The sequence below is a fragment of the Zea mays genome, chromosome 3 (genome assembly GCF_902167145.1).
Source record: "Zea mays cultivar B73 chromosome 3, Zm-B73-REFERENCE-NAM-5.0, whole genome shotgun sequence".
Classification (NCBI taxonomy): Eukaryota; Viridiplantae; Streptophyta; class Magnoliopsida; order Poales; family Poaceae; genus Zea; species Zea mays.
The window spans coordinates 184989236-185001156 of NC_050098.1; positions in this window are offsets into that span (position 1 = coordinate 184989236).

Here is an 11921-nt window from a genome sequence, read left to right on the forward strand (position 1 = left end):
ATAACGATGATTGTCTAACTCCTGCCTGGTGAAGCGATGACTCCTCTCCAAGATGGTCAACGAGTTGCTGGCGTCGCGATATAGCCTGTCAAGGTTGTCGCGAGAAGTAACGAGAGCATGTTTTTCTTCCTACAGACAATAGTCAGTTCCTTCAAGCGTCAAGCAAGCAATAAGAACACAGCAAACAAAGCCAAGATTCACAGGTCACGTTTTCAGAGTTGAGCTGAGCACGGAGAGCAGAGTTCAGCGTGTTAGCATCATTCAGAGAAGCAGAAACCTGGGCCAGCTCAGTCTGACTTTGAGAATACTTTTCCTCGAGATTAGAGCACCACCAGGCCAGTTCAGCTTGACCTCGAGAATGTTTTTCTTCAAGATCAGAAAGTTGTCGAGCCATATCTGGCAAGAAACAGTCAAGCAAAGGTGTTAAAATAAGAAGCAGTTTAATCAGGTAGCCAAAAAGAAACAAAAGAGCACGGACCGACATTTGCCGCCTCTAAGTCAGAAACACGCCGCTGAAGCAGCACCGGATTCCAACGCGCCAGATGATAGTCGCCTAGAGGGGGGTGAATAGGGCGAAACTGAAATTCTAAAAATAACCACAACTACAAGCCGGGTTAGCGTTAGAAATATAAACGAGTCCACGAGAGGGCGTAAAAACAAATCGTAAGCGAGTAAAGCGGTGAGACACAAGGATTTGTTTTACCGAGGTTCGGTTCTCGCAAACCTACTCCCCGTTGAGGTGGTCACAAAGACCGGGTCTCTTTCAACCCTTTCCCTCTCTCAAATGGTCCCTCGGACCGAGTGAGCTTTCTCTTCTCAATCACTTGGAACACAAAGTTCCTACAAGGACCACCACAAGATTGGTGTCTCTTGCCTCAATTACAAGTGAGTTTGATCACAATGAAGAATCAAAGAAAGAAAGCAAGCGATCCAAGCACAAGAGCTCAAAAGAACACGACAAATCTCTCTCACTAGTCACTAATGCTTTTGTGGAGTTGGGAGAGGATTTGATCTCTTGAGTGTGTCTAGAATTGAATGCCTAGCTCTTGTAAGTGGTTGGAAGTGTGAAAACTTGGATGCCATGAATGGTGGGTGGTTGGGGGTATTTATAGCCCCAACCACCAAACTAGCCGTTTGGTGGGGCTGACTGTCGTATGGTGCACCGGACAGTCCGGTGTACACCGAACATGTCCAGTGTGCCAGCCACGTCACCAAAGCCGTTGGGTTCCGACCGTTGAAGCTCTGTCTTCTAGGCCCGCCTGGATGTCCGGTGGTGCACCGGACATGTACTGTAGAGTGTCCGGTGCACCAGTATGGGCGTGCCTGACTTCTGCGCGCGCTGGAGCGCATTTAATGCGCTGCAGGTAGCCGTTGGCGCCGAAGTAGCCGTTGCCCCGCAGTTACACCGGACATGTCCGGTGAATTATAGCGGAGCAGCCGCTGCGAATTCCCGAGACTGCCAAGTTCCAGAGTCGCGTCCTCTTGGAGCACCGGACACTGTCCGGTGTACACCGGACAGTCCGGTGAATTATAGCGCGCTGGCTCTGAAAATTCCCGAGGCTGAGGAGTTCAGCGCGAAGTCCCCTGGTGCACCGGACACTGTCCGGTGGCACACCAGACAGTCCGGTGCGCTAGACCAGGGAGCCTTTCGGGATGCCTTTAGCTCTCTATTTTGAACCCAACATTGGTCTTTTTAATTGGCTTGTTGTGAACCTTTGGCACCTCTATAACTTATACACTAGAGCAAACTAGTTAGTCCAATTATTTGTGTTGGGCAATTCAACCACCAAAAATATTTAGGAACAAGGTGTAAGCCTAATTCCCTTTCAATCTCCCCCTTTTTGGTGATTGATGCCAACACAAACCAAAGCAAATATAGAAGTGCATAATTGAACTAGTTTGCATAATGTAAGTGCAAAGGTTGCTTGGAATTGAGCCAATATAAATACTTACAAGATATGCATGGATTGTTTCTTTATTTTTAACATTTTGGACCACGCTTGCACCACAAATTTTGTTTTTGCAAATTCTTTTGTAAATCCTTTTCAAAGTTCTTTTGCAAATAGTCAAAGGTAAATGAATAAGATTTTACGAAGCATTTTCAAGATTTGAAATTTTCTCCCCCTGTTTCAAATGCTTTTCCTTTGGCTAAACAAAACTCCCCCTAAATGAGATCCTCCTCTTAGTGTTCAAGAGGGTTTTGATATATCATTTTTGAAATACTACTTTCTCCCCCTTTTGAACACAATAAGATACCAATTTGAAATTTACCAATTGAAAATCTCCAATTTTAGGTGGTGGTGCGGTCCTTTTGCTTTGGGCAAATATTTTCTCCCCCTTTGGCATGAATCGCCAAAAACGGAGTCATTAGAGCCCTTGGAGTACTTTCTTCCCCTTTGGTCATAAATAAATGAATGAAGATTGTACCAAAGACGAAGTCCTTTTGCTTTGAACTCTCTCCAAAAAGATGGAGAGATGCGCGGAGCGACGGCGAAGGATGAGTTACGGAGTGGAAGCCTTTGTTTTCGCCGAAGACTCCAATTCCCTTTCAATACACCTATGACTTGGTTTGAAATAGACTTGAAAAACACATTAGTCATAGCATATGAAAGAGACATGATCAAAGGTATACAAATGAGCTATGTGTGCAATTTAGCAAAAGAAATTGCGCGAATCAAGAATATTGAGCTCATGCCTAAGTTTGTTAAAAGTTTGTTCATCAAGAGGCTTGGTAAAGATATCGGCTAATTGATCTTTAATGTTAATGTAAGAAATCTCGATATCTCCCTTTTGTTGGTGATCCCTAAGAAAATGATGCCGAATGGCTATGTGTTTAGTGCGGCTATGCTCGACGGGATTATCCGTCATCTTGATTGCACTCTCATTATCACATAGCAAAGGGACTTTGGTTAATTTGTAACCGTAGTCCCGCAGGGTTTGCCTCATCCAAAGCAATTGCGCGCAACAATGGCCTGCGGCAATGTACTCGGCTTCGGCGGTGGAAAGAGCGACCGAATTTTGCTTCTTTGAAGCCCAAGACACCAAGGATCTTCCCAAGAACTGGCAAGTCCCCGATGTGCTCTTCCTATTGATTTTACACCCCGCCCAATCGGCATCCGAATAACCAATCAAATCAAAAGTGGATCCCCTAGGATACCAAAGCCCAAACTTAGGAGTGTAAGCCAAATATCTCAAGATTCGTTTTACGGCCGTAAGGTGAGCTTCCTTAGGGTCGGCTTGGAATCTTGCACACATGCATACGGAAAGCATAATATCCGATCGAGATGCACATAAATAGAGTAAAGAACCTATCATCGACCGGTATACCTTTTGATCCACGGACTTACCTCCCGTGTCGAGGTCGAGATGCCCATTAGTTCCCATGGGTGTCTTGATGGGCTTGGCATCCTTCATCCCAAACTTGTTTAGAATGTCTTGAGTATACTTCGTTTGGCTAATGAAGGTGCCCTCTTGGAGTTTCTTCACTTGAAATCCCAAGAAGTACTTCAACTCCCCCATCATAGACATCTCAAACTTTTGTGTCAGGATCCTACTAAATTCTTCACATGTAGACTCGTTAGTAGACCCAAATATAATATCATCAACATAAATTTGGCATACAAACATGTCATTTTCAAGAGTTTTAGTGAATAAAGTAGGATCGACCTTTCCGACTTTGAAGCCATTAGCGATAAGGTAATCTCTAAGGCATTCATACCATGCTCTTGGGGCTTGCTTGAGCCCATAAAGCGCCTTAGAGAGTTTATAGACATGGTGAGGATACTCACTATCTTCAAAGCCGGGAGGTTGCTCAACATAGACCTCTTCCTTGATTGGTCCATTGAGGAAGGCACTTTTCACGTCCATTTGATAAAGCTTAAAGCCATGGTAAGTAGCATAGGCCAATAATATACGAATTGACTCAAGCCTAGCTACGGGTACATAGGTTTCACCGAAATCCAAACCTTCGACTTGGGAGTATCCCTTGGCCACAAGTCGAGCTTTGTTCCTTGTCACCACACCATGCTCATCTTGCTTGTTGCGGGAGACCCATTTGGTTCCTACAACATTTTGATTAGGACGTGGAACTAAATGCCATACCTCATTCCTAGTGAAGTTGTTGAGCTCCTCTTGCATCGCCACCACCCAATCCGAATCTTGGAGTGCTTCCTCTACCCTGTGCGGCTCAATAGAGGAAACAAAAGAGTAATGCTCACAAAAATGTGCAACACGAGATCTAGTAGTTACCCCCTTATGAATGTCGCCGAGGATGGTGTCGACGGGGTGATCTCGTTGGATTGCTTGATGGACTCTTGGGTGTGGCGGCCTTTGCTCTTCATCCTCCTTGTCTTGATCATTTGCATCTCCCCCTTGATCATTGCCATCATCTTGAGGTGGCTCGTTTGCTTGATCTTCTACTTCATCAACTTGAGCTTCATCCTCATTTTGAGTTGGTGGAGATGCTTGCGTGGAGGAGGACGGTTGATCTTGTGCATTTGGAGGCTCTTCAGATTCCTTAGGACACACCTCCCCAATGGACATGTTCCTTAGTGCGATGCATGGAGCCTCTTCATTACCTATCTCATGAAGATCAACTTGCTCTACTTGAGAGCCGTTAGTCTCATCAAACACAACGTCACAAGAAACTTCAACTTGTCCAGTGGACTTGTTAAAGACTCTATATGCCCTTGTGTTTGAATCATATCCTAGTAAAAAGCCTTCTACAGTCTTAGGAGCAAATTTAGATTTTCTACCTCTTTTAACAAGAATAAAACATTTGCTACCAAAGACTCTAAAATATGAAATATTGGGCTTTTTACCGGTTAGGAGTTCATAAGATGTCTTCTTGAGGATTCGGTGTAGATATAACCGGTTGATGGCGTAGCAGGCGGTGTTGACCGCCTTGGCCCAAAACTGATCCGAAGTCTTGTACTCATCAAGCATGGTCCTTGCCATGTCCAATAGAGTTCGATTCTTCCTCTCCACTACACCATTTTGTTCTGGCGTGTAGGGAGAAGAGAACTCATGCTTGATGCCCTCCTCCTCAAGGAAGCCTTCGATTTGAGAGTTCTTGAACTCCGTCCCGTTGTCGCTTCTAATTTTCTTGATCCTTAAGCCGAACTCGTTTTGAGCTCGTCTTAAGAATCCTTTTAAGGTTTCTTGGGTTTGAGATTTTTCCTGCAAAAAGAACACCCAAGTGAAGCGAGAATAATCATCCACTATTACAAGACAATACTTACTCCTGCCGATGCTTATGTAAGCAATCGGGGCGAATAGATCCATGTGGAGTAGCTCAAGCGGCCTGTCGGTCGTCATGATGTTCTTGTGTGGATGATGGGCTCCAACTTGCTTTCCTGCCTGGCATGCGCTACAAACCCTGTCTTTCTCAAAATGAACATTGGTTAATCCTAAAATGTGCTCTCCCTTTAGAAGCTTATGAAGATTCTTCATCCCAACATGTGCTAGTCGGCGATGCCGGAGCCAGCCCATGTTAGTCTTAGCAATTAAGGATGTGTCAAGTTCAGCTCTATCAAAATCTACCAAGTATAGCTGACCCTCTAGCACACCCTTAAATGCTATTGAATCATCACTTCTTCTAAAGACAGTGACACCTACATCAGTAAAGAGACAGTTGTAGCCCATTTTGCATAATTGAGATACGGAAAGCAAATTGTAATCTAATGAATCAACAAGAAAAACATTGGAAATGGAATGGTCAGGGGATATAGCTATTTTACCCAAACCTTTGACCAAACCTTGATTTCCATCCCCGAATGTGATAGCTCGTTGGGGATCCTGGTTTTTCTCGTAGGAGGAGAACATCTTCTTCTCCTCTGTCATATGGTTTGTGCACCCGCTGTCGAGTATCCAACTTGAGCCCCCGGATGCATAAACCTACAAAACAATTTTAGTTCTTGACTTTAGGTACCCAAACGGTTTTGGGTCCTTTGGCATTAGAAACAAGAACTTTGGGTACCCAAACACAAGTCTTTGATCCCTTGTGTTTGCCCCCAACAAACTTGGAAACTACTTTGCCGGATTTGTTAGTCAAAACATAAGATGCATCAAAAGTCTTAAATGAAATGCTATGTTCATTTGATGCACTAGGAGTTTTCTTCTTAGGCAACTTAGCATGGGTTGGTTGCCTAGAACTAGATGTCTCACCCTTATACATAAATGCATGGTTAGGGCCAGAGTGAGACTTCCTAGAGTGAATCCTCCTTATTTTGCTCTCGGGATAACCGACAGGGTACAAAATGTAACCCTCGTTATCCTGAGGCATGGAAGCCTTGCCCTTTACAAAGTTAGACAATCTTTTAGGAGGGGCATTAAGTTTGATATTGTCTCCCCTTTGGAAGCCGATGCCATCCTTGATGCCAGGGCGTCTCCCATTATAAAGCATACTACGAGCAAATTTAAATTTTTCATTCTCTAAGTTATGCTCGGCAATTTTAGCATCTAATTTTGCTATATGATCATTTTGTTGTTTAATTAAAGACATGTGATCATGAATAGCATTAATATCAATATCTCTGCATCTAGTAAAAATAGATACATGCTCAACGATAGATGTAGAGGGCTTGCAAGATTTTAATTCTACAACCTTAGCATGTAATATATCATTCTTAGTTCTAAGGTCGGAAATAGTTGCATTGCAAACATCAAAATCTTTAGTCTTAGCAAGTAATTTTTCATTTTCATTTCTAAGGCTAGCAAGTGAAATGTTCAATTCTTCAATCCTAGCAAGTAAATCATCATTATCATCTCTAGAATTGGAAGTTGAAACATTACAAACATGAGAATCAACCTTAGCTAACAAATTAGCATTTTCATTTCTAAGGTTGGCAATAGTGTCATGGCATGTGCTTAGCTCACTAGTTAATTTCTCACATTTTTCTACCTCTAGAGCATAAGCATTTTTAACCTTAACATGCCTTTTATTTTCCTTGATTAGGAAGTCCTCTTGGGAGTCCAAGAGATCATCCTTCTCATGGATGGCACTAATTAGCTCATTTAGTTTTTTTTGTTCCATGTTAAGGTTGGCAAAAAGGGTACGCAAATTACCTTCCTCATCACTAGCATTATCATCACTAGAGGACTCATATCTAGTGGAGGATTTAGATTTAACCTTCTTCCTTTTGTCGTCCTTTGCCATGAGGCACTTGTGGCCGACGTTGGGGAAGAGAAGTCCCTTGGTGACGGCGATGTTGGCGGCGTCCTCGTCGTCGGAGGAGTTGCTAGAGCTTTCGTCGGAGTCCCACTCTCGACAAACATGGGCATCGCCGCCCTTCTTCTTGTAGTATCTCTTCTTCTCCTTTCTTCTCCCCTTCTTGTCATCGCCCCTGTCACTGTCACTAGAAATAGGACATTTAGCTATAAAGTGACCGGGCTTACCACACTTGTAGCAAACCTTCCTGGAACGGGATTTGTAATCCTTCCCCTTCCGTTGCTTGAGGATTTGGCGAAAGCTTTTGATGATTAAAGCCATTTCCTCGTTGTCGAGCTTTGAAGCGTTGAGTGGTTGTCTACTTGGTGTAGACTCCTCCTTCTTCTCCTCCGTCGCCTTGAATGCCACCGGTTGTGCTTCGGATGTGGAGGGATCATCAAGCTCGTTGATCTTCTTTGAGCCCTTGATCATACATTCAAAGCTCACAAAATTCCCGATAACTTCCTCGGGAGTCATTAGTGTATATCTTGGGTTGCCACGAATTAATTGAACTTGAGTAGGGTTAAGGAAAATAAGAGATCTTAGAATAACCTTAACCACCTCGTGGTCATCCCACTTTTTGCTCCCGAGGTTGCGCACTTGGTTCACCAAGGTTTTGAGCCGGTTGTACATGTCTTGTGGCTCCTCCCCTTGGCGAAGACAGAAGCGACCGAGCTCCCCCTCGATCGTTTCCCGCTTGGTGATCTTGGTGAGTTCATCACCCTCGTGTGCGGTCTTGAGTAAGTCCCAAATCTCCTTTGCACTCTTCAACCCTTGCACCTTGTTATATTCCTCTCTACTTAGAGAGGCAAGGAGTATGGTTGTGGCTTGGGAGTTGAAGTGCTCGATTTGGGCCACTTCATCCACATCATAGTCTTCATCCCCTACGGATGGTACCTGTGCACCAAACTCAACAACATCCCATATACTTTTGTGGAGCGAGGTTAGATGAAATCGCATTAAATCACTCCACCTAGCGTAATCTTCACCATCAAAAGTTGGTGGTTTGCCTAATGGGACGGAAAGTAAAGGTGTATGTTTAGAAATGCGAGGGTAGCGTAGGGGAATCTTACTATACTTCTTACGCTCTTGGCGCTTAGAAGTGACGGACGCCGCGTCGGAGCCGGAGGTGGATGCCGATGAAGAATCGGTCTCGTAGTAGACCACCTTCCTCATCCTCTTTTTCTTGTCCCCACTCCGATGCGGCTTGTGGGAAGAGGATTTCTCCTTCTTCTCTTTGTGGTGTGAAGAAGATCTCTTCTCCTTCCCTTTGGAGGAGTCCTTCTTCTTCTCCTTCCTCTTGGTGCGGGACTCTTCCGATGAAGTGCTCCCGTGGCTTGTAGTGGGCTTTTCGCCGGTCTCCATCTCCTTCTTGGCGTGATCTCCCGACATCACTTCGAGCGGTTAGGATCTAATGAAGAACCTGGCTCCGATACCAATTGATAGTCGCCTAGAGGGAGGGTGAATAGGGCGAAACTGAAATTCTAAAAATAATCGCAACTACAAGCCGGGTTAGCGTTAGAAATATAAACGAGTCCACGAGAGGGCGTAAAAACAAATCGTAAGCGAGTAAAGCGGTGAGACACAAGGATTTGTTTTACCGAGGTTCGGTTCTCGCAAACCTACTCCCCGTTGAGGTGGTCACAAAGACCGGGTCTCTTTCAACCCTTTCCCTCTCTCAAACGGTCCCTCGGACCGAGTGAGCTTTCTCTTCTCAATCACTTGGAACACAAAGTTCCTACAAGGACCACCACAAGATTGGTGTCTCTTGCCTCAATTACAAGTGAGTTTGATCACAATGAAGAATCAAAGAAAGAAAGCAAGCGATCCAAGCACAAGAGCTCAAAAGAACACGACAAATCTCTCTCACTAGTCACTAATGCTTTTGTGGAGTTGGGAGAGGATTTGATCTCTTGAGTGTGTCTAGAATTGAATGCCTAGCTCTTGTAAGTGGTTGGAAGTGTGAAAACTTGGATGCCATGAATGGTGGGTGGTTGGGGGTATTTATAGCCCCAACCACCAAACTAGCCGTTTGGTGGGGCTGACTGTCGTATGGTGCACCGGACAGTCCGGTGTACACCGGACATGTCCGGTGTGCCAGCCACGTCACCAAAGTCGTTGGGTTCCGACCATTGAAGCTCTGTCTTCTGGGCCCTCCTGGATGTCCGGTGGCGCACCGGACATGTAATGTAGAGTGTCCGGTGCGCCAGTATGGGCGTGCCTGACTTCTGCGCGCGCTGGAGCGCATTTAATGCGCTGCATGTAGCCGTTGGCGCCGAAGTAGCTATTGCCCCGCAGTTACACCGGACATGTCCGGTGAATTATAGCGGAGCAGCCGCTGCGAATTCCCGAGGCTGCCAAGTTCCAGAGCCGCGTCCTCTTGGAGCACCGGACACTGTCCGGTGTACACCGGACAGTCCGGTGAATTATAGCGCGCTCGCTCTGAAAATTCCCGAGGTTGAGGAGTTCAGCGCGAAGTCCCCTGGTGCACCGGATACTGTCCGGTGGCACACCGGACAGTCCGGTGCGCCAGACCAGGGAGCCTTTCGGGATGCTTTTAGCTCTCTATTTTGAACCCAACATTGGTCTTTTTAATTGGCTTGTTGTGAACCTTTGGCACCTCTATAACTTATACACTAGAGCAAACTAGTTAGTCCAATTATTTGTGTTGGGCAATTCAACCACCAAAATTATTTAGGAACTAGGTGTAAGCCTAATTCCCTTTCACTAGAGACAAAGCTCCTTCTGGGACAGAAGCACCCTGCAACTTCAGTCGACTAGACATCTCATCGACTAACGCCTGGCATTAAAAAGCATACAAGCGTCAGAACAATCATCTTCCTAGATAAAAGTCAGATAAGAAGAAACCAAAATACCTGGAGGTTGGAGAAGAATGAGGGAACCCCCGATCGTGAGAGGTCAGTTGATGGCTCGATGAAGGGTCACCAACCGGAACAACTCGCAACGAATCAGCAGCAACCAATTCAGTGTCATCAGCAGAAGTCATAACTCTGACATCAGGTGCGCTGGCCTCTAAAGCGACTCCTTGATCCAAGGCTGGAGCTATCGCCATGCAACTAGAGTGTGGAGGAGAAGACCCTATGTGAACATCCATGGAAGTATGGGAGGGAGAACCCACTCGGACACCCTCGGGGGCTGGGTCACAGCTTGCGCTACCCATCTGAGCCGGATCATCTCCGGCAACACCCTCGGGGGCTGGGTAAGCGCCAACACCATCCTTGAGGGCCGAGTTCTCTGCAGCAACCACCTCTAAGGCTGAAGGTCCCTCAGTCACTTCCATGGGAGCAGGGCAATCCAAACCAGCTTCCTGACCCTCAAGACCGCGCTCCAAGGTTGATGAGGCGCGGGACGCTGCCCGAGATGACCCCAACACGGCATCGAGCGCACCAGCACAAACATCCATCGCGCCACCATCTGCCGGTTCTGATAACAGATCTTCTCGAACCATGTCTTCAAGAGTTTGATCAAAGTTCGCCAGAGATAATTCTTGCAGACCAATGAGGGTAGACAAGGCAGGAGAAGGAACACCACTACTTTCCCCACTAGCTATGTAACGCCGGATGTTCTTCCGAATCAGAGGGATCTCGTCCTCTTCTTCATCATCCTCATCAACAACACGGACAGCACACCCATTGGGGTCAGCGTCAGACGGGTCACACCCATTGGGATCAGCTTCAGTAAATTTAGGCACTGGCACTTCCTCAACAACAGGGGCAGAAGGACCGGCACCCTGATCCAAGCTAGACACCCGACGAAGACGTCTCTTCTTCTTTTTCTCCCCCTCAGCAGGAAAAGAGGCTTGATCGGCTCGGCGAGAACGTTTCGGACGAACATTGACAGACTTCTGAGCGTCCAAAGCTTTGTCAGCCTCAGGGATGGGCGCCACCACCAATGCTTCAGCAGGAGCGGCATCAGAGGAATCCTCGGCTAACATATCAAGCATGACACTTATCTCTGCATCACTTGGATTCAAAGGCACCTCAAAATGAACCTGCCTCTCGTCGTCAGGAATTTCTCCGTGCGAGGCAACCAAAGCACTAACTTCTTCAGGAGAGGGTCGCACTCTAAGACCCAAACCACTATCACCAGTAGGAGGATTTGACACGAAACTACTAAAAGCCTGGGAAGGAGGCAAATTCTAGGCCGAGTATGCAACAGGGGCACCGATGTTCGATACCTTGCCTCTAAGTATCATCTCAAGCCGGCTCACTAAATCCACAACAGGAATTCTTCTGTTGGTTACCCGAGTTGAGTCAGCCAAGCCCCAGTACAGATAAGCCGGATATGCTATGTCTTTCAGTGGCTGAATGTTCTTGAAAACAAAGTCAGCGACCACAACTTCTGCAGTCAGACCCCTTTCTTTCAGCAATCCAACTTCTGCTAACAAAACCCCTGCTTCAGCCACTTCCTGGTCCGTGGGGGACTCGGTCCAGCTCGGAGTGCGAACATCCGGCTGTCTCCCTGACTGTGGGGGGAGGGAATTCCCATGATTCTCCACGATGAACCATTCCAGGCGCCATCCCTTGATGTTGTCCTTGAGGGGGATGTCGAGGTAATCAGTCTTCCTTCCGCGGCGCATCTCCAAGCTCGCGCCCCCCACCAGCTGGTGCTGCCCCCCAGCCATCCCAGGCCGACAGTGGTACAGATACTTCCAAAGGCCAAAGTGGGGCAAAACTCCAAGAAAGGCTTCGCA